The following is a 24,555-nucleotide window of genomic DNA, read 5'->3' on the forward strand; positions in this document are numbered from 1 at the left end:
TAACCTTCCCACGGGAGAAAATAAAAATTTTAGTCTTGCTAGCATTAACAGTCAAGTGCCATGTCTGACAATAACTATCCACAGCATCAAGAGCTTGTTGCAACTCCTCCGGAGTTTCTGCTAAAATTATTGTATCATCTGCATAAAGTAAACAAGAAAGACTTAAAGCTTTTTTGACGTTATCAGAATCCAGGTGGTCAGAAATCTCACTTTCCAAATACTTCAGTCCACCATATGATTTTCTAATGTATTCTTGAAAATCATTCAGATAAATGGCAAATAAAAGTGGGGAAAGGTTTTCACCCTGTCGTACACCAGTGTTTACCTAAATGATTAAAATGATTGACAAAATCCCATAAAGAAACATTTCCTTTTGTCTTTACCTTGCGTTCTTTATTACTGTTGAGTAATTGCCAATATTCTTTCGGATTGGATGCCTGTAGTGAACGGAGAGATTCATTTAAATCTCTATGAAATGTCCTTCTTTTATGTCTTAATAAATTCTGGTAAAGCTTTCCAGTAGATTCATAATGATTCAGTAGAGTAGTAGCTCCTGAACTGCCCAGAAATTTAAGCTTCCTCATCAATCGATTTTTAGCATTCAAATACTCCTGCCGCGCAGCTCTGCATTCTGCATCAAACCAAGGCTGACGGTTGTTTTTATCCTTGACAGTCGCATTTGTATTTATATTATGACGAGATTGTCTCCACTTACAAATGCCAACATCTTGTGCAACATTGACGAACATATCGCATAATTGTGAGTAACAAAACTCAATACTATCTTGATTTGCATTAAAAATTGCGAGTCTGAATTGCTTCTTTTATTTTATTTTGTTTTGTTTTGATTTTGCATGTGCATGGGAACATTCTTTTGATTACAAATACTGTAAACATAATACTACCACTGTATATTGTTGTGTTCTGTGGTTTATCTTTTACTGAATGAAATAATGATGATGATGATGATGAAATAATGATGCAATGCTCTCAAACTAGAAACAGTCACCGAAGAAATTTTTCAAACTGGACCAATTTCAGAAAATATAGCTTGTTTTTTGTTTGTTTTTTATTCTTCTTAGCTGGCAGAAGTGTTTCTACACATTCAGTGTGTATCTTAATATCTAATAAAAAATAATCCTGTGTTATCTTTTTGAGCTAGTTATGAAAAAGCATGACATTTGCAGAATATTCCACATTTACAGTAATAAAGATGAGAATGATGCAATGATGTTAACTAACACTATGATAATAATAATCTGCACCATTATCACTATCAAAACTGCAAATTACATTAGCATGCATACAATATAACAACTATCTGGAGACAATGACATTGTGTAAAGCACTACAGTACTCCTAAGATAATTGATCAATTATATCAACTGCAGAAATATCTCACACACAAAAACAAACACTTGAGAGTATACCAGGTAGGCTGATGGTGAACTGGAAATATTTTTATAATAGTAATAATAATGATGATGATGATGATGATGATAATAATCATCATCATCATCATCATCAATATGATTTATAATATGCCAATCCACTCTGTGTGGTGCTCTTAGTCCAAATAGAATCAAGAAAGAGAAGGCTATAAGAAGAATAAAAAGTACAGAAAAACAAAAACACATATAATTGAAAAAAGACACTAAACAAGTGAGTTTTCAAACCACTTTGGAAGGAATATAACGAAGGGCACCAGTGTGAGCAGATGGTTGTGAGCCCTACGTTGTTGCAACTTTTGGAAATTATAAGAAGGCCACTGTTTGAAGGATTTTAGGATTCTTTTCATGACATCTATTGAAAGGCTCGCTGGTGGCATCTTTATCCAACTGCTTACTCGTCATCACGGAAGGCTTGACGTTCTGATGCTCCACTTGTAACCTGTGATTTTGTCTAGCTTCAGCACCCTAAACCTTGAAAAGTTTCTTTCATCTGTTTGCTCTTTTAAGGTACTGTTTACCTTTGGGAGCAGTGATTTAAGAAATGTTCGAGTTATCACATTTGAAAAATTTGTGTAAAATGTAAGGATATATCACTATTTTTCCCACTAGACCATAACTGTAGACAGTTTAGTCTAGAAACATTGTTATCATAATGTTATTCACATTTTGTATATTTAACAACAGTAACATTGATTATAATAAATTCAAATTTTTACATTCGTTGTTTCTATCCCTAACTCACATTTTAGAGCTATTTTGAGGCACTAGTGCTAGGTTTTTGTTTCATCTGTCAATGGTAAATAATGACTTTAACATTATAAAATGTAGTCCTGAACTACCATTGGATGGAAATTCACTTTTTGTTGCTATGGTGCAGGAGCAGACATCACAGGCGTGGAATCGAGTACATATCACAATTTATATAACACCCACTCATTAAACACTCTCTCCATCTCAAATGCTGCTGATTCTCTCTTGTTTCTAAATTCATAAAACATTAAAGGTAGGGGATACCTTTTACAGACCTCCCAAAATGCAGCAAAACATTAAATATGAACCTCAGGGGACTTGTTTAGGCCACTGCTGAGAAATTTGGAAGTCAACAGTTATCTACAATTTGAATAATGTACAAAACTCAACTACTCAGTAGTTCTGTGTGTCAGCCACACTTAAGCCTTTTTGTTGCAGTCTTCTGTATTTTTTATCTATAAACACAAATCTAAAAGTATAAGAGCTGATGTAATAACATATAGAGTGTGGGGCAAGAATGTATATAGAAATGTTTGTAAGTTTTGATGAACTTTCTTCACAAAATATACATGATGGACACACATGCAGTACATGGGTCTGCAAAGGTAGCCTAGTAATGTACTGGAATTTACGGTGAGCCCCGAAAAAAAATCAGTTCAAAATCTAACGGTCAATAAAAATGTACTGAAAGTTACCTTCCACTTTCAATACTTTATGGGATTTTCTAAAATGATACTCTCTTCAACATACCGCTGTATTTATACAACTCTTCATTTAAGGCATGCAAATGGGATTCCCTACCTTTAAATGACAAGGATCTATTTCAGGTGTTATATAGAACAAATAATAAATGTTTTTCATTCGTACACTGAACAGAATATTTCATTTAAAGAAAGATGAAAACATTCTAACTTGGCTGTGCCTCGTTGAATGGATCATTTCATCTTTCACCTCATGAAATATTCTGTCCAATGCACCCATAAACATTCATTATTTGCATACTATTCACCTGACCTACATTAATGTATCAAGAGTACCCGCACACAAGGCATGCAGACACACTTTCCAGAGATGTGAATACATGAAACAAAGCAAGTTTATCTGCAATGTTCTTGAATTTTACAGACGAGTTATAAAGGCTATCATTTTACACCAGTTAGGTAGGTGGGTGGGTGTGGGGGAGGGGAAGGGGGGGGGGGGGAGTTGAGGGCAGCCTTGAAATAGAAAAATCCCAGCCCAGCCATTTTCAAGGAGACGTTTTGATTTCACCATCTTGCAAAAGGAAATTGATTTGTCGCACCACTTAACATCGCCACACGAAAGGGTGAGATGAGAAATTAGAGATCCACTTCTCTGTTTTCACAGGTAGTAAACCTATGCACTGTGTGGCCACAGATTTCTAATTGTTTCATGGGGAAAGGTCAAGTCAGATGGCTTTCGTCTGCCTCTGGTTTTGTGAGGGCTGAGTGTGTTAAGGCAACGCGGCAGCATTTATGCAGGGATGCAAAATTAGTAAATACATGTATGTACCATTGCAGTCTTCTTAGGGCTGAAACGCTGTATTTTTGGAGGGGGAAAAAACACCCCACAATACTGGTATTTGTTACTTTTCCTGTGATGTGTACTAATACAATTTGGAAAAACAAAACAGTATTTTCAATGAAACCTATGGTATTTTGTGGGAAAAAAAGTGTATTAAATGATGCAAAAAAACTAACAGTTGGCATCTCCATTCACTGTAAAGCAAGATATATTCATGGTGTGAAATTTTCCCGAATTGGAGCCGACGGCCTTCTTTTTTTTTTTTGCGAATCGCCTCTGACATTCTTATGTGTTATAGTGTACACGAGAACTTTCGAATGCTTTTAATTTTGCAAATCTTGACTCTGGCAAAATTTGCAAAATAAAAATACATACAAACATTTCTGGTTTTATGGTATGTTTTTTCTTTGTTAACTGTTACATTGTGTTTCCTTGTTTAGTTCATTTTCTACACACTAAGCCCATCTAGTTTTCATGACTTTGTGAAGCAGGTGTTGAGAGGGTGAAAAGATAGAGTTAGAACAGGGGCGGATCCAGGAATTCTGTAAAGGGGGGCATGACTAATATTTCTGGTGCCACTTCCTGGTTTCATTTCATTTTTTTTCTCTTTTTATTTCTTTTGTTTTTGACAAAAAATAAAGGGGGGCGTGCGCCGGTTGCACCCCCCTCTGGATCTGCCAGAAGATGAAGGGGTAAAAAGCATTATGTGCAACCCATCATGAAATAAAACCTGGTAAAGTTCCTGTACCCCAAAGCTTACAATTATCTCCTACAAATTAAGTAGTCAAAGCCTATTGAGAGACAAACACACATTTGACATATTGGCTTTGTTGTTTGAAGTTTAGGATGTTGGAGCATATAGAACATCAAACATTTGAGCACATTAACTAGGGTCACTTAAGAGCATTATAACTTTCAGAACAATTATTGTATCTTCCTTGTAGCCAAATGATATAAATTAGCAGTTTTCTTCGCTTCAACCACTGCCAGTTTACCAGAGTTACCCCATGACAAGGCAAATTTCCCAAAATAAGGCACAGAAGAGAGAGTTCGTTCTTGATCAGGACTGGAATTTAGGGAGCTTCGGAGGAGATCATATGGGAGTCCTGTACATCACTGTACTCAATTTATGATACCAATGAAATTTTCACACCGTGGTCGCTCCCATTTACAATTAACTACAAAGATTTGCCTTGGGTGTTGCTAAGAAAATTCAAAAGTGCCCGGGTACCTGGGCGCATGGGTGGTGTGAACTGTAATTTGACAAGGGTTGTCTAAGTAGGAAATGATACCTTTGGGCAAAATTAGAGGGGGAAAAAATGGGAGGGGAAAAAAAAAAGGCTACCAGCACTTCCCCTTAATGAAAAACTATCATGATAAAACATATGATGCTTCCCAGATCATTGAATATGATTTTGGCTTGTGGTCAAAGTTTGTCACTCTATTATAAGAAAAAACAAATCTATTACAAAGATTTAGCTCATTTCAAATAAGCTTTTGTATAGCATCTTCATCGACTAATGACCTATTGTGCATCATATGTGTGTGTGCGTGAGTGCTCTTGTGTGTGTGTGGGTGTGTATGTGTGTGTGCGATTCTGAATACATGTACTCTCACGTGGTGTCTTATACACCAGTAGTTTATATCTAATTTGAATTTGTTGCAAACAAATTTATGCTCCTCTTGTAATCAGAAAGAAGAGTCATATGTGCATGTTTTTTTCTGAACTGTGCAAGAGTTTCCCAACTCTGCCAGGCTGTAACTTCACTCTTAAATCTGGACGAAATCAAGCAATTACACTGGAGTGTTATACAGTATTTTCAAGTTGTGAAAGGAAATTCAGGCAGAATAAAGTTTGTTTAATATGATTATTACTTTGTGAAATACATAATAATTTACTGATTTAGAAATCACGGTGTCTTACTAACTGAAGCTGAAATAAAGTAATTTGTTTTAGAATTGATAGAGGCACAACAGAAAACAGAAATTGAATAAGGTAAATTAGGAATTCACCTATCAAAGTGGAAATATATTAACTAAACAACGGAAGAGCTTGCTGTATATTTCTTTCATAATCTTCTCTATTCCTTTCCCCATCTTTCTCAAAGATCAGACGGTATCTTTGTGATAAGTAGATGATGATTAATGTCGTGTCGGGGGGGGGGGGGGGGGGGGGGGAATCAACCATAAGTTTCACAGTGAGTTAGCCCATGGACCTACAACGTTGTAGGTCCATGGTTAGCCTGTATCTATTGTTACAGGATTGTAGCAGATGATAATAACATGGTCTTCTTTATCCAGGGTAGCCTCTTCAGTGTTGCCACTGTTCTACCACAGGGTCCTGCCATTATTATTACCCTAGCATTGCCAGGTACCCATTTATACACCTGGGTCGAGAGGGACATAGTGGGCAAAAACATCTTGTCCAAGGACGCAAGCACTGGGCGGGAATCAAACTCGGGTCCTCCGATTGGGAGTCTGGAGTCTTATCCACTATGCCCCAGCATGCTCATAAGAAGGGAGGTAGGGGTAAATGGGACATTAATAGGGTGGTTGTTGTTGGTGGTGGTGCATAAAGGCGCTTCATAGGGTGGGAAAGTGGAAGTACATTTAGGTTTATGGGTTAACGGTTGCCTTATTTTCAGGAAGAGAAGAGAACTTGCCATCGCAGAAGGGGAAGGAGGTATGGGCTTCCAAATGTCTTTACTTACCTTTTCATAATTTTGATGTATATTTTTTTGTTTGTGACAACAGTACCAAGAAGCAAAGGGTGTTTTGCTTTGTTTTATTTTTTTCTATTTCGTTTACTGCTGTATTATGTTAATGATGAAATTCTACAATTTTGTTGCTGTGTGTAATATTGGAATATGCTATTGTTTTATGTGATTGACAGACAGAACTTAATAAAAAAAAATATGTATGTGAATGTACAATTAATATCTGCTCATTCATTCAAAATATCCACGGGGAAATAAAAGTATGACTTGACAACAAATGCCTTCTATAAATAAAGGACATAAACAAACTTATCCAAACGATCACAAAAACAAACACACGCACACACACACACACACACACACAGAAAGATAGACAGACATATTCTTGGAGACAGAAATGGCAGAAAATATCAGCATCACAAAGAACTCACATTACAGGTTGTTTGTACGAGAGCTTTGAGGTACATCATATATCCAACTTCAACTACTATCCATGCATTCGTACAGGAAATGGAATGTAATGCAACATTATTCGACAATTTTTATGAATTTCTTTTTTTTTTTTTTTATTTAGAGCACACGAGGACTCTTACCGGCCAGCCGGAGTTCCTGCCGCCCTGATAGTTGCCCCCTTGCTGGTTGCCATACCCGCTGCCGTACTGCTGGGAGTGCTGCGAGCCGTAGCCACCACCTCCTCCTCCCCCGCTGCCACCGCCGCCCCCGTAGCCTCCCTGCTGCTGCCTGTAGCCACCGTACTGTCCACCGCCCCCGCCGCCGCCGCCGCCCCCGCTACGGCCCCCGTAGCCCTGGGAGTAGTTGCGCTGCTGGTTCTGCTGGTAGGCGTGCCCCTGAGATTGCATGTTGCGCCCCCATCCCTGGTTGGATTGCGCACCCCTGAGACATGGGAGATGGCAGCATAGACAAAGGAAAACAGAGAGAGTAGCTCATAAGACACATTCCAATATAGAGAGATGTGGTAAAATTCTCACAAAAACAAACAAACTATGCACTGTCATCAACACTCTCACTCACTTCGTTGTCATATCACAGCACAGAACAATCATAACATGATTTCACTTCCAATTAACTCATAATCCGGACTGAAATTCAAAATTCCTTTTCTAAATTAGCATCTAACATGAAATGTAAATAGTTTGGCATATCTGATTCTCCTTGTTGAGATCCAAGGCAGTTAAAATACATCTTGAGGCATATATACTGTAAAAGTGGTTTCTTTCGCGATGGTTTTATTTTCGCGCTTTTCGTGCTTTGAGGTTGAACCGCGAATTTAACATCATGCAAAAATGTTTTTAACTCATCGCTTGTTACAACGCTATCATTACCAACCGCGAATTGAAACACACGCGAAAAAGTCGGCACCGATGGAAACCGCGAAAGTTTCTGTACGCGAAAGAAACCACTTTTACAGTATGACATGGCTCTACACTAACTTTTTATTTCACTTGCCCTGTCTATGGCAGTTGATTTTTTTTCCCCCATCTGGTACTCTGAGGTTTGCACAAGCTGTGATTTACTATGAATCCAAATAGTCATAAATTTTTGTCACAATTCTGCACAAGCCACAATCAATGCCACTTGAAATGTGATGGCATGCACCATGCTGCACATATGGTAGTCAGGTATAGACATAGAGTAGATTGTTGTACACCCACACTCCAAAACTAAACACAGAAAATTAGTATAATGAACAAAATGACCAAATTCAGTAAATAAATTTGACCAAATGATCCTGTACACGCACATACGAGATACACACGAAATTTCAGAGAACGCATCTATAGCAACCACCCGTCTTCAATGGCCACTCTTTGTATCTCCCTCGGGTGGCCACTATAGACAGGTTTGACTGTGTATCTCAAAGACTATAATGAGATTCACATCAATGGTGCCACGAGTGGGGGGGGGGGGTGGGGGGGGAGGGGAGGGGAGGGGAGAGAGGTAGAAGAGAGGGGAAGATGACAAATATGCAGACTCTCTGTGTTATTCCCAGACAGACAACAAACCGATGCATGAAATTAAATGATTCGGCTCAAACTTCATGACATGTCAACAGTCAACAACCAAAATAATATATTTCATTTTTTCCTCTATTTTTTTCTCCTGATCACCTGATCGCTGTGTGTTTTTAATCTGAGCTGAGTCAAAATGTGATCATGCTGCATACACAACATGTTCCCCCTCTATTGCATTGCCATAATGTGTTGATTTCGAGTACGCATGCTCTCTTAGCTCAGAGAATTAGCTGCTTTTGGGCCCGCTCTGGCATCGAGACAGCCAGTACCTACTGCTGCTCCAAGCCGTCGACAGCCCAGTACTGTCACCACTCCTTGCCCATACAATAACAGTCATAAGGTGTGTTTGTTGCTTCCTGGACTTGTTAGCAATCATGCCAGGTTTGCCTTCACAGATAATAACAACTTTTCAATGCAAACAAATTCTGCACAGAAATGGCCTTCTTCTGAAGAGATTTTTTTTTTTCTGTTTCCCCTCATATTACCATCAGAACTTACAATGTACTTGCCCAGTTGCCAAGTAAAATCTCAGTAGGCTTCAGACACTACATTTCAGTGATATGGTACCATATCTTTTTATCATAATTTTCACCAGGTATTGATGGTGCTTCAAGAACAAAAACTTCAATTTGAGTTCCATTTTGTTAATTCTACCATTGGCTATTTCTCAATTCTAAACTGATCAAAACCTCTAAATCACCATATTCATAAATCATCCTAAAATTGGCGACATATTGCAGAAGCTAAAAGTTAATGCTTTGCTCTCAAGTTGGCAAATGTTTGTTGTTCTTTTTTTTTCTAATTTTGTGCAGGTGTAACCATTTCAATCAGTTCAAACTAGTCTTACTTCGATGCTGGCTACACATTAAAATTTGGAGTTGCCAATTTAACAAGAAAAAGATAATCATTTCTGAATCAAAATTACCCAAACACTGGATGGGATTAGCTGTAACATGACACTTATATCATGAAATGTCAAGCTTGTGATTTGTTGCTGTTGTCTTATAATAGTTATTTAAGACCATTTCATCTTGGCTGAACAGACTATATTTAGTGCACATTCAAGTACATTGTGTGGGTCTGGAATTTCTCCACTTTTCTTGGCAGATCAGCGGTGACTCAAATGTGATTTCTTACAAATTCTTCAAATATCTGACGAGAGTCTGAGAATGTTTCCTCTAATCCCACAATGTGACTCTACTTTGAATAAAGATGATTTCATATACACAATTGTACTGCCACTGATAACTAAAATTAAGACTACAAATTCAGTCCTGCTCCTCTGATCTACACACAGCAAGTAAATAACACAACCAATTTTGATTTGCATAGGAACTTTTCATAGAATGCAAGACTTCAAACAGTTTATTCTAGCCCTGTCATGGCAAGTCTTGAGCACATTCTGCTGGAGGTACATGGTAAGATATAAACAATGTCAACTCATAGCAAAATTTCATATTTGGGGAGGTATTTTCTGAAGAAAAACAACAAACAAACAAGCACATGATGTGAAATAGCTACTTAATTTTCATTTCCTCAGGCCAGTATGGTATTGCGCTTTACTTATTTTATAATAAGAAACTGGTAAGCTTGTACAGGCGTTCTTATGATAACCAAGAGTTTGAGTGCCACATTATCCTTAGCATGTCAACATTCTTCATCACAAATTGTTATATACGTATGTATTTGCTGTTCGATCTATCTATACAAGAATATTCATATATACATGTTTATGTCACTTCTCAAGAGCAAGCAAACATTGACAGATCTTTTTTTTTTTTTTTTAATCTAAAAACAAAGACTTTCTACAGAATTTTCCTCAGATAGACATATCAATTATTTGTTACTTGAAAAGAAATATCACAGGCTGATCAAAGTTTGGCATTAGCCTGTTGAAGATTATTCTTGAGTATACTTGGGAAGGTGTCTATGGGAAATGCTTGTTGTAGCAAAATCAGCCTGTCCTCAATGGGTTAAAGTACTGGGATGCAACATTGAATACTTTAGCATCGGCAAATACGACATAGACCCCGTTTACAGTGCGGGGCTGGGCTGGGCCGAGCCGCGGCCGAGCCCAGCCTCAATTGCGAGGCCGGGCCCTGCAATTTTGTCCGTTTACACTGCCGGGCTCGGCCGCGTTTTTGATTCAAACCTTTCGATATTTTGTTGTAGTGGCGCTCTGCTTGTAAACAAACGCAATTTGGTATTGTCTGGTTTGCAGACCCTTTGCCAACTGAATTAAGTGGCGAGAAAGTCGCCGTTCGGGCAAAGGTCTTTGCCGAAGGAAAAAAATCCTTTGCAGGACAAAACCACCTTAAACTATACTAGTTTTTGATGTTGAAGGGGTACATATCCTGAATAGCGAAAGTTACAGGCAGAGGGTTTGGAAGCCAGACTAAAATTGGCAGCGCATTTGGCCCAGTTTGTGTTTACACCAAGAAAAGGCCGGGCTCGGCCGCGGCTCGGCCGCGGCTCGGCCGCGGCCGAGACCACCTCCAGAGCGAGGCCAAATGCGAGGCCAATTTTGGCCTCGCATTTGGCCTTTTGCGCGTTTACACTGAAATGAATATTTTGTCGTAGTGGCGCTCTGCTTATAAACAAACGCAATTTGGTATTGTCTGGTTTTCAGACCCTTTGCCAACTGAATTCCGTGGCGACAAAGTCGCCGTTCGGGCAAAGGTCTTTGCCGAAGGAAAAAAATCCTTTGCAGAACAAAACCACCTTAAACTATACTAGTTTTCGACATTGAAGGGGCACATATCCTGAATAGCGAAAGTTACAGGCAGAGGGTTTGGAAGCCAGACTAAAATTGGCAGCACATTTGGCCCAGTTTGCGTTTACACCAAGAAAAGGCCGGGCTCGGCCGCGGCTCGCGAGACCACCTCCAGAGCGAGGCCAAATGCGAGGCCAATTTTGGCCTCGCATTTGGCCTTTTGCGCGTTTACTCTGAAATGAAGGTGGGCTTGGCCGCGGCCGAGCCTCACACTGTAAACTGGGTCATATACAGTTGGATTGTGTAAGAACCAAAGGGAAAGAAGGGTATTTAGCTATAAGAAGAAAAAATTATCACATTGATACACTTTGCCCGGATTAGTGTGATGTGCATTTGTTAATAAATGCCACTAAAATACTTCTTCATTTCATTTTGATCACTGAAGACTATTGCACTTCAACATGCAGGTTAAAAAAAAAAAAATTTAAAAAAAGCTCTGATATGCTCTTAGTGTTCAAACTCAACAGGAGCAGAGGTATTTTTTGATTTGTTTAGTTTATACAAAATACAAATGGTATACAAAATGCAATAGTATATGTGCATGCATGTGTGTGTGTGTCTGTGTCTGTGTATATGTGTTTTATGAACGCAAGGTGATCACAATAACATACTATAATAAAAAGAAACACACAAATATTTTATGAACACTGTTTCATATCCTCTGTCACTGGTACATTTTGATGATGCTTGATACAGGACTGCCATTCTGTAGGGTGAACATTTCCTCCATTTCTGTTTTTTCCACAAGTGACGGGTCTTTTTTTGACACTCCTGCACAGATTTGCCACTAATGTATTCACAACATATTTCTAACACATCCACATACTCTCCACACAAAATCTGTTTTGGTTGAGAACACATGTTCCTTTGAGGTCTGTTTTTTTTTCTACTAGGAAAAAAATAACGATTATATCAGAGCAGGTAGGAAAATTGGCAATCCTCAACAGTATAGCGCTACATACAATATCCTCTCTAGACCTGTGAAAAGTCTATGAATATCTCAATTTCTAGTCCATTTCAGAGAAAAGCTCTGCATTTATGTGCTAATATGACTTGTCAGTCTTTGCAATAGCACAACATGCACACACACACACACACAACAAAAAAACAAACAACCGTCCAACTCTTCCAAAAGAGACACCAATTTTTGAAGTTTACATCATTCCCCAAACATAAAAGATGGTCAGGTGGATTTTTGAAAGCTGCTAATAAGTATTACACTATCTCTACTCATCCATCTCAGGTTTTTCATTCTGGATTATTTTTGGCAACATAACTATGCATCAACCAGGCCCACAAGGTTTGAAAAGAAAAGAAAAAAATGCAGCACCACCATATTAGCAACATCTCTCATCTCAGCAGCTGATTGGCTATGACCTGCTGTTGCCATGGTAATCATACGATAGTTAATTGGCAATATATGAGAGATGCTCCATGGAAAGGTCCTGGGATCACACAGACATATGGACGGACAGACGGAGTGCGCTACGAAATGTACCATTCACATCGACCTGCCTTTGTTTCCCCTACATTTACATCACATGTGTAGTAATGTGCTTTTGCCACAACCAACTGCTCTTCAGTTCACATATGGCTACACATCTGCATGCACGCACACACAAACACGCACACACACACACAACAAAACCACACACACTGAAGCATTGACAATGTTCATTACAATTGAATGATTTCTGAGAATACTGTTACCCTGAGATATCCCCCCCCCCCCCCAGCTGCAAAAACTGATGTAAAGATGGTACCTCCATGCTCAGTTTCATACCAGTAAGGATACAGATCACAGACTAGGCCTTTTCTCAGAATTTCTCTTCAATGAATGTTACTCCCTTTCCAAATGCTTTCTCCCCCCCCCCCCCAAAAAAAAAGCACATGTTTAGACTAACACTGTATGAGGGCTGTACAACTCAGTCCATAGAATAGCACGGTGCCAGGGGACTAAGGAACACATACGATATCTATATACATCAATCCCCAGCTCCCTCTCTACACTGTGCTTAGGCCAGACCTACCGTTTAGTCCCACACTCTGCTTTAGTCCTCTGTTCAGTCCTACACTCCGCTGAGACCAGACCTATGTTTGGTTACAGTACGAACGGCACCTTCGTGATTCAAACCTCTTATAATACACAGACACCAATGGCCGACTCATGTCATACCTGCTTCATGGCTGCTGCACAGTTCTAGGTCCTGGCCTGCCCTCCTTGTATTATCCTTGGTATTTTTATATATCCAGCATACAATCCCATGCTTTCTTTGCCCAGCTCTCGGTGACGGCTGCTGTTAATACGCGTCACAACTCAGTAAGCAACTCGCAATGTGTCTGCAGGTGCGGTGTCTTATGCTATCGCCATTTATATCACATCCTACTCTACCATCACACGCACACACACACACTCACACACGCACACACTTACACATACAAGATGAGGAAAGAGAGAGAGAGATAGAGTGAGTAAAAAAAAAAAAGAGACCTAGCATTAGCTTTTCAACACCTCTTCTCTCGGTCTTGTCTCCCTCCTTCCCCGCCCGCCCGCCTCTCACCCCAGCCTATAGAGCCCTCCAAAATGCACCGGCCACTCTTGTGTCATGCCTACTCAGGCTCTCCGGTGCCTTTTTCATACCAGTCATACTTCACCCTGGCTCAATAACCATCCTCCTCATATTCATTTTATCTCAAAACTCTTTACTTTCTGTCACTCCCTCTCTCGCTCTCTCGCTCTCGCCCCCAACAACGGCCCTCCGTCCCCGCGTGAAGGAGTTCTCTATGCCGGCATGATGACACTATACATGTCCCTGGTCTCAAACTCCTATTTTAACTCTCAAGACCGTCTCTCCTTCTCTCCCCCCTTCTCTTCCTTACCCATCTCTGCCATTTTTATCATTCTTCAGATGTTTCTCACAATCTTGCACTAGCGTGTTTTTCAACACAAACCAAAGTACCCCCATCCAGACGACCACTCCACCACTGCCATGACTGTACATGCACTTCAGTGTTAAGTTGGCTCATAACCTGGGCGAAACAAGCCCTGTAACTCACCAGCCCCCCCCCCCCCCCCACTCCTCCCAACCCCTCTTCTCCCAGCTAGATGAGGGTCCTACATAGCCCCTTGATCGGCTCTCTGCAGTGAGGGAGACTATTTAAGAGACCGCTGTCCCTGCAAGCAGACCAGACATACGTACTTCGGCTGTAGGACGCCCACTTCAGGGCTTGGCCCCGGGCAGGCTGCTGGCATTTCAGAACTTTCCACTCAATTTTCTCTCACCTCAGTGTAGCCCTTCACCCTTCCCCCATCCAAAATGCTATCATAGCTCTTATCCCCCTCTCTTTCTTTCTTTCTGTCTGTCTGTCTGTTTTTGCTCATCAAATATATGTATACATTGTATGTATAAGTATCTACACATGTGTATGTATATATAGATAGCGTGAAAGTGGAAATTTTCGCAGTGTTGAAATTTTCGCACATTTTGCTCACCCAGAAACCAGCGCGAAAATAAAAGCATGCGAAATTTTTGATTGCCATATGTTCCAGAAGTTGATGTCCTAATTTTGTGGAATTAAAAACATGCGAAACTCTTCTTACCAGGCCGAGCACAAAAAATTAGTTGCATGAAAATATCCACTTTTATACAGTTATTATAGATAGATAGATAGATAGATAGATAGATAGAGATAGATAGATAGATATGCATTGGTGCTTTATCTGCTACCCATTCTATCTGTCCATCCGTCTGTCTGTATGCATGTCTGTACCTCTCTGTCTTTGCTCCTTTAGAGAAGAGCACCTAGCTGCATAAGGGTCATATCAGTACACAAGTATCATCATCTCATCGAGATAGCTATAGATACTGCATCCCTCTTCCGCTTAGGATCAATTCCAGGCCAGCTTTTTTTTTTCCTTCTTCTTCTTGGGGGGGGGGGGGGGGGGGGGGGTGGGGGGGAGGGGCCTGCCACTGACAAGATAAGCGATGACAGCGTACATGGCATTGTGCCAACACACAACCTGGTATGTTTACATGTATCTTCAGAATAACTCTGCGCGAGGGAAAAATATATATATAAAAAATTTAAGGAAGTGTTGCACATGAAAACAGCAACACATGATCAATTTGTCTCTATATTCCCAGAGAGATAGATTGAATGCTCCCCGTCTGTAATTGCTCTTCGTGGAGTATCACCACTGACATGCCATGATTCATAAATCACACTCCACGTCAATGGAGTGCCCGCACGTAGCATGCAAACGTAATCGTTGAGGTGAAACTGCAATATGGTTGCTGGAGTGGCACGAACAATTTTGTATGAGAAATGAGACCAAAACAAACAGGAAAGTACAAAGAGAGGGAGAGAGAGAGGGAGAAAAGACAGAAATGAGAAAGGAGGGGTTAAACGGACTGTATAGTTTTGCTTGAGATGGGACTTCAGGTTTCCAACTTTTTGTAAATATGAAAGAGCAAACCATTCTAACAGGATTTCATAGTTTATTTGATGAAAGTTAGTTCTAAAACAGCTGACATATCGTGAAACAGAGGTCCTAATAAAAGGTGGGACCCACCTTTTATTAGGGCCACTTTGCTTTACTTTATTTTAGGATATCTCAACCATCTCAAGACCGATTTTTATCAAATAAGTTTTGAATCCCCCCTAGAATTGTATGCTACTTGATATTTAATAAGTGGTTTCAAAATGTTAAACTCTGAATCGCCCATCTATACCAATTCTAAACCATCCCTTTAAGGAAAAGTGTGGGGAGAGAGAATGAGAGGGGAAGAGAAAAAGAGAAATATGGAAGAGATGTGTGGTGGTTCAACATCCAAGGTAATCCTCAACTGCAATCTCTACGTTGCTGTTCTCCCAGACAGATGTTCATGTGATGCTCACTGGAAGGGTTCAGAGCATTAACAAATGATAAGGGTCACCCCTCGTTTTTCAAATCCAATAGGCGCACCATTGTCGTTCCCAGTGAATTGCGGCCTCAACGGGTGGGTTGGCGCTCTTTTCTCATTAGCCCGACGATGCTGCTACTACCAGCAGACATGTGTTTGGTGGCCCACACCGAGGGCACTTGACCAACACTTCACAGCAGGGCAGAGCCGAAAAGGTAAAGGTATGAGCTGGCCTTGAGTTGGCCACAGAAGTTGCTAGCAACCGGCCCACAGCCTTCTCACTTGCTGATGCCGCACAAACGGGACAATGTGTCTGTCTGATGCTCTTCTCTTATGGCCCAAACTCTGCAGCATTGCCATGTCCTTTTGTTTCAAACAACATTCTGAATCAAAAGCATTGAAATTCTGCTCTTTCTTCTCTTGACCTTACAGGCAAAAATCAAATGCAAATTTCACATCCACTTGATGCATGCAGAACAACAGAAAGATCAGTTGTCTTCCATAGCAGTCTAAAAGGATAGTTCTGGGTGCAAAACAGCTGAGGATGTTAGAACTTTGTTTGTGCTACTGTGTTTGTGCACATCATGTCAGGCAGACGAGAATCTGTTGTCAAGCTCATTTCCATGACAAAATACTCTCTTTTGTTGTGCAAAAAAAAAAAAAGAAGAGAAAAGAAAAGAGACGGACACAAAATATGGCTAAGACCTCTAACAGAAGAAATTTTTCTATGCGTGTATAAACACACATCCAAAATCATTGACATAAAAGAAGAGCAGAAACAATTTTCAGTAAGAAAGAAAATGCTACGTGACCTTTAAATACGCAAGGGAATACAACCGTGTTTTTTTCACATTTATTCAAACATCCATGCATTTCATTCAGCGCAGTAAATTGCATATTGTATATCTGTAAAGATACACCAGAACAGAAACACCAAGGTCAAGCATTTATGAAGAGGAAAAATATTCACAACAGTATATCACTTGAAACAACACAAATTCATTCAGGATTTTTTACGTTCATTATTTGCTGTTGCTGTTGTTGTTTTCCCCAATATGCCCTCATAACACGCGTAGATCAGTCAGATACAGTTTGTAAAGAATAAATTAACACAATCTCACCTGTTGTAGTCTGTGTTGTAGCGACCTGCAGAAAATGACAACATAAAAACAAAATTGGTGATTAATCACCTGTTGGCATACTGTCTGTTCATACAATTAAGGCAAACAATATTTCATGGGCACAATCAGGTAGAAAAACCATCCATTTTCTCTTCTTTGTCACTCTTTTCTGTCCATCTGTCTCTTCTCTTTCTCTCCTCCATGATATTTCATGCACACACAATTTTCCAAAAATTCAAATTTCAGCTTATATTTTAGAAAAACCATCCATTTTCTCTTCTTTGTCACTCTTTTCTGTCCATCTGTCTCTTCTCTTTCTCTCCTCAATGATATTCATGCATACACAATATCAAAAAAAAAAAATCAAATTTCAGCTTACACAATTTTCCAAAAATTCAAATTTCAGCTTAATATATTTTAGAAAAACCATCCATTTTCTCTGCTTTGTCACTCTTTTCTGTCCATCTGTCTCTTCTCTTTCTCTCCTCCATGATATTCATGCATACACAATTTTCCAAAAATTCAAATTTCAGCTTATATTTTAGAAAAACCATCCATTTTCTCTTCTTTGTCACTCCTTTCTGTCCATCTGTCTTCTCTCCTCAATGATATTCATGCATACACTACAATTTTTCAAAAATTCAAATTTCAGCTTACACAATTTTCCAAAAATTCAAATTTCAGCTTACAATTTAGAAAAACCATCTATTTTCTCTTCTTTGTCACTCTTTTCTGTCCATCTGTCTCTTCTCTTTCTCTCCTCAATGATATTCATGCATACACAATTTTTCAAAAATTCAAATTTCAGCTTATATTCTAGAGCACATGAAGACACAAAATGACAAGGATGATGAAGTTCTACATAGAAGTGGGTAAAAAATTTATGATGGAACATTGATTGCTTTTCCCCATTGTATAATATCACATGACAATTAGGGAGATGTATGAGGTTTAGAACATTAAAAGAAAAAAAGGTCTTAATCAAGATGGGGAAAAACAAAAGGACTTCTTATTACACTGATTCCTATCACTGTCACAAACTTTCAATTGTTTGATATCACTCTAGTAAATCTACATAAATCTATATCAAGTGCAACAATTCATCTTATCTTACAAAGTAACCCTTAACCATCTATTCCTCTATTACACTAGTGTTTGGCAAGTTTATCTTCCTTTTTACTTGTGTATAAATGCCAGCTATCCCTCCATTACATTGGATTTCGGCAAGTTTATCTTCCCTTTTTGTTTGCAATATTTTCTCCTGACTCTGTTCGTATTGCTCATGTGGACAATTCTGCCAATACCTCTCTCAAAATATGTTTTATGGACCAGAATTGCATTGGGAATGTCACAGGATAGAAGTAACTCTGACTTCAGGTAAGAAACCCCCATTGACACTAACATGCAAAATCCATGCTGCTCGGGGTCAGGCCCTTCAGATTCACCCCCAAGTTGGCATTGTGTGGGGAAAGTCCAAATGTCAGAGTACAAAATAAAATCATGGATCATCACCACTGGTTTACTATCTATATGGCAATATTCTTGCCCCGCCTATGAAAGTTACAAAGAAACAAGGATGCAACCTATACTTAGTAGAGACAAAAAAAGAAAGAAAGAAAGAAAAATGTATTAAGTGTTAGGTCACAACTTTTAGTTTATGGCAAGAGTCAAGTCTGCATAGGCTTCAGTTGCAGAAGGCAATACCTGCATAGACTGCAGTTGCAGAAGGCAATATCTGCCAAGGTTGAAGCAAATTCTCAGACCAAAACACGATAAAAAGCATGTTCTTCAGTCCAAACAGATTAAACTTGGACACAGTTGTCTGTACTTCCATTTTTCTCTTCGTCATACATTGCACGGCCAATGAAAAGACTGAGCTTTTCTTCCCTTCTCATGTTTTCTAGATGTTATTCGTGAAAGTTGCAGTCATTAAAAGTCTGAGCAGTGCATGGTTAGCCACTATGGGCTACAAGAGGAATTGAACCTGTGGTTCATTATTTTTCTCTCCAATTCACAGAGTACTGCAAATCAAAGAGGAGAGTTACAGTACAACCAGAAATATTTGCCGTATGAAACTTTTGCGAACTGGAGCTGGTGACCATTTCTTTTTTTTTTTCAGCATGAAACTTTCACGAATGGCCACTGGCATTCAATGAATTGTGTAGGCAAGACTTTTCACACTCAATATACTCTTGCAAATGTTGGTTCCTCATGAGATTTGTGAAAGTTTCATGCATGTGAAAATTTCTGGTTTTACAGTTAGTAGTGTCACTGACAGTGGAGAAGCATAACAAACCAACCACAAAAAGTGATTGGATCTTGGACGGATACTACAAAGATACATATCCACCTTTCAATTCTAGGCAGCTATCCACGGCCATCGCGAGTGAGTCACTTTTGGTCACGTGACTGAAGTATTGTTCTTCGTATCTGCTCATTTGCCTTGATGAAAAATGTCACACTTGAGTCTTAGTTTCTTGGTCCAGAAAATATTAATGACTCTGTGCGTGACATAAGAAAGGAGTTTACGAACACAATGTTCTGATAAATCTTTTGAGAGAAAGTTTAAAATAACTGAAGAGCAACTACTTCCAACAGTGTAGAAAGTCCAGCAAAAGTTGTACAGTCAAGGGGTTAAGATGGCTTTTCTGATGTGTCAATAGCTCACCTCAACCCAGCTGATAACATTTTAAAGTCAGAAATCCAACTATTTGTCTCACTGTTATTGTGTTTTTCTGACATTTTCACTGATATTACCTTTGTGTTTCTGATTTTATCAAAAGTAATTTTCCTTAAGAGCACACATCTCATTTAACATCAATCCATACAAACAAACAAACTAACACACACACACACACACACACACACACACACACACATGTACATACATACACTTTAGTCCAGTGCCTTCAGCTTTGGCCTAATCTTGAATTTAAATCCATGAATGACACTTAAAAAAAGAAATTATCTTACAGCAAACAAACATAAAACAAGCTGGCACAAAAGTCACTCTTTCATGTTAGATATGTCCAGCTGGCCGTACATCCTAAAATGACCAAATTTCAGGAAATTGCATTATTCATGTGTTGACTGATTTGCATGACAACCATGATGTTAATCTGTGTATGAGAAAATGCTGTCATAACAACTGACAGACTATAGTTGCTACCACATATTTCATAATAGCACAGCCCTACACAGCCGCTTGCTAGATTGCCCTGGGGATGCATGACATTCTCCAAGGGCAAGCAATTACAAGGAGTCCTGAACCGGAAAACTACCGAGTATAAATTTGAGAAAGAAAAGGGCTTAGAGAATCACAGTCATTTCGACTGTACAGTACAATGCAAGAGTAACACCAGGGCCCTGTTGCATAAAACCCTTACCGCTGGACTTACCGCTCCTTTCTAGCGGTAAGTCTTCAAATTAGCGGTAAATCTTATAATCCTTGATGCTGATTGGCTGTGACGCCTAATTTTGATGGTAGTTACCGTTGAAATTCAATGGTAAGTTTTATGCAACGGGCCCCAGCAGAGCATTCAGACTACACACAAGTTTGAACAAAGTACTAATGAATAATGTGTGGTGAGTAACTTTTACTGGGACACCATTACTTCCTCGACCAGAATGTTTCATTACTTTTTAAACTTGATGACTCAAATGGGTATGTACTTTCACTAAGTTTTATGCAAGCCTATCAACCAGTGAGAATGCATCCCTCCCTCCGGAGGCATTCTCACTGGTTAATAGGCCCTTCCTCCCCCCCCCCCCCCAAAAAAAAAAAAAAAACTCTAAAAGTACAAATGTAATGAAGAAAATAATAACGTGCCCCCTAATTTTTGTATTATATACACATGATGCTATGAATGCATTGATATAAGAGAGCTGGAGAAGAGAGTGTTTGGATTGGATTGAAGGGCTGAATAGATGGAAGAAGTAAGGAAGATTCTTTGACCATCACCTTGCCAGCATCCCTCCTCACAAAGTGGGTGTCCACTTGAGGTTGAGGTTTGGTTGATCAACAGGCCAACACCTCTCAATCCGTTACAGGACAGTGTCCAGACCACAACAAAAGCCAGACAGCGGGCATCTCGGAGAGAAAGGGGGCAGTGTAGTAGGGGGGCGGTCATTACTGACCACTGCTAACACAGTGTCACGGACTGTCACTCATTCCTCCTCAGCTTAGCCGCGGTCACCTCAGGGCCTCACATATCTCTGGGATAATCCTGCGGATCATCACCTTCTCCTAGCATAGTTCCCAAAGCACCATCGGGACGAAAAAGATCTTACTTACTCTGGCTATATCTTTTCTTCTGCAGTACTGGTGATGAGCCAGGTGATGATAAAACAGGTCTTGGCGAATTGATCCACAGCATCTGATTCCATGATTCAAAGTACTACATAACCACTTGCCCAATTGTCTGGGGCATGTAAAATCAAAGTCGACCAAGTGTTTCAGAACAATGAGAAAAAAAAAATGCTTGTAGGAATTTGGCAAGCAAAAAGTTTTAGAGCCATCTTTTTTTCACTTTTCCCCCTTTACAAACCCATGAAAGGAACACACAGAGGCCTGATTAGCAATGCTATGCACTTTAATTTCATTTCAGCAACTTTCCAACACTTACGTGAAGAAGCCCCAATTCAAATGATTGTGTGTGACTAAGCACTTGACTTACAAGTGGTTTTCCATACAAGTCTCTTATATTTTGGACTTTCTTATGGGGCATGTAAACTTCATGTTTGGGAAGTGTTCTGCCACAATTTGAAATCTGCTTGCCTGACCCGGCAAGTGGTTTAATTTTTTTTTTCTTCTTTTTTAAAGTCATGCAGCACCCTGTAATTAATATGATTAATCATATCAAAATGGCATCTTGCATCAAAATGGAAAGAAGAAATCTACAAACTGAACATGAGAGGTCAAAATTGTTCACTTTTGTAAGTGTTGTGGTTATTGTGAGTAAAAGCAGCTGCAACTCTTCAGTTACCATTTCAATGATGTACTCAAAGCATTAGTTGTGCATTTCAGTTCATTTTGAGAACCACCTGCTCTGCAGATAAAACTGCAGGAAGAGTTACTGATACAATCATGTGATATTCAGTACCATGAAATTCACACACACAATACGTCCTCGAACCCTTCAAGATATGTTGACAAAATCAAAGACTTTTCTTTTTTTATTTTCAGAAAAAAAAGAAAAGAAAAAAGTCATTGAAAAATGTTTCATCCTTGACTGACATCTCAAACTGCTCAATTCACAGTCAAATATGATTTAATGACTGCACTGACTGCCCTAAGAACAAGAGATACATATGGGCATATATATTCTTTATGATCTATCAGCCAATTATGATCTGGAGCGAATGGATCGATGTGATTTCATGGGTGAGTATCTAAAAGCCACCCGCATTTTCTGTCAATAGATGTGTAGAGTGTAAATGTAGTGACTAATGAATCTGTAAATTAAACAACTTTGGGAAAGCCTTACTCAAAGCAGTGTGTGGGATGGAACAATTCCATGTCTGAAACACTGTACAATATGGAAACCTTACTTTTTGGGGGACGTCATTGCGTACATTTTGTATTATTTGTCCTCAGTTACACAACCTCTTCAGCCTGGTGCATTCATTTTCCATGGCAACTAAGGTCGAAAATTATCAAGTCATAGTGAGTCCAGTATTACTCTTTTATAAAGAATCTGGGCTTACATATGTACACACTTACACACACACAAACACATATTCATTCCTCTTTAGTCTGTTTGACTTCTAAAATCTGAAACACCCTCTTAAGTGTTAATTGTGCAAGCAGTGTATGGACTGCCACAGTAAATACCCTACTTCTGAAAATGCATTTTTTTTTCTTCAGCTTGGTGCATTCATTTTCAATGGCAACAAAGGTTGAAGATTATGAGGTCATAGTGAGTCCAATATTATTCTTTTGAAAAGAATCTGGGCCTACATATACACACTTACACACAATATATATATTCATTTCTCTTTAGTCTGTTTGGCTGCTAAAATCTGAAACACCCCTTAAGTGTTAACTGTGCAAGTAGTGTATGAAATGCCACAGTATACACCCTACTTTGAAAATACTTTTTTTTAAAACTTATTTATTTATTTATTCATTTCTTTTTTTCACTCATTTCATCAACTGGAAACATTACCTACAACACTTCATCAAATACCTGACCTTCAAAAACAGCATAAATAACAAAATGAGAAAAAAAACAAAATCAAAACACCACACTGTGAAACATCTTTCCCTTGGACCCTATCAAAGTGATCTTAAAATCTACAATATGTGTATGCTCAAGACACATAGGGACATCACTTTCATCTCATCCCTTGCAATTTCACTGCTTCTTCTGAGAGAAGCATCAAGAATCAAAAGCATCATTGTGCATGTTGAGGAGATAGAGCTGCCAAAGATGAAAGTGGATGTAGAAAGGATAAGGCCCAGAGAGTAGGGCAATGTGGGGATTATACTAATGGTAACAGCCACTAATCGGCCGAACAAAGTTTGCCAAGCCATAGCCCCCACGCACCGCACCAGAAAAAAAACCTCAGCCCCCTTTCTCCCAGCGCGCATCCCTTGTTTACCCCCTCAACAGCGGGAGACAAAGGTTACTAATTACGAGGGCCGGTCCAGTCCCCGTTGAGCCATTGAAGAGCAGAGGTTTGCCGGGATCAGCCTATTCATGGCTGTATGGGCGGGAACAAACACTCAGCCGTGCCAATCAAAAAGATTGACACCTGGTCTGTCCGTTCAGTTAGCATTATGCCCGTTTTCTGCTCCTTCTTTTTGACTGACACTCTCCCTGCGGGGGAGCTGTGGAGCTATGAATACCCACAAATGGGATTGTTTTACCTTGGCAAAATGACCATGATTCCCTTACAGTTTGCATCAAGAAGAGAAAAATACAACGGCCGGATGGACGTCACTCATTCCAAATCCTCTCACGATCTACAGAATCTTTTGTCGAGAAGATGACATGGTACTTAGAGAGCACCTTGCATTTATATCACAACACCTCTTGAGTACTCCTAGTTATAAATCTTATAGCTATCAATGAGTGTATCACACATTGTTGTGGCAGGTAATATAACTTCACTACCACATTGGCGTCGCCAGTAAGAGTTCATATCTCATGACAATACCCACTTAACAAAAATCACAGTGGAAATATGCATAAAAAATAATCAAGGTGAGTGCTTAGCCAAGGACACTACAGCTGTACAAACACTCAAACCCTGTAAAATA

General features: G+C 39.4%; 1 long non-coding RNA gene across 1 annotated transcript in view; it reads right to left on the reverse strand.

The window, feature by feature from the left end:
• Window positions 1-7,265: 7,265 nt before the first annotated feature.
• Window positions 7,266-24,555, reverse strand: part of LOC139743140 (uncharacterized) — a 36,675-nt gene continuing 19,385 nt past the window's right edge. Inside the window, exons 2-3 of the long non-coding RNA XR_011711736.1 lie at window positions 17,292-17,316; window positions 7,266-7,354 (exon numbers count right to left, since the gene is read on the reverse strand). This is a non-coding gene — a long non-coding RNA (uncharacterized lncRNA). The remainder of the gene's footprint in view (window positions 7,355-17,291; window positions 17,317-24,555) is intronic.

Source organism: Diadema antillarum, unplaced genomic scaffold, assembly GCF_040938485.1.
Source record: "Diadema antillarum isolate AM-2024a unplaced genomic scaffold, OU_Dant_1.0 seq00001051_RagTag, whole genome shotgun sequence".
Classification (NCBI taxonomy): Eukaryota; Metazoa; Echinodermata; class Echinoidea; order Diadematoida; family Diadematidae; genus Diadema; species Diadema antillarum.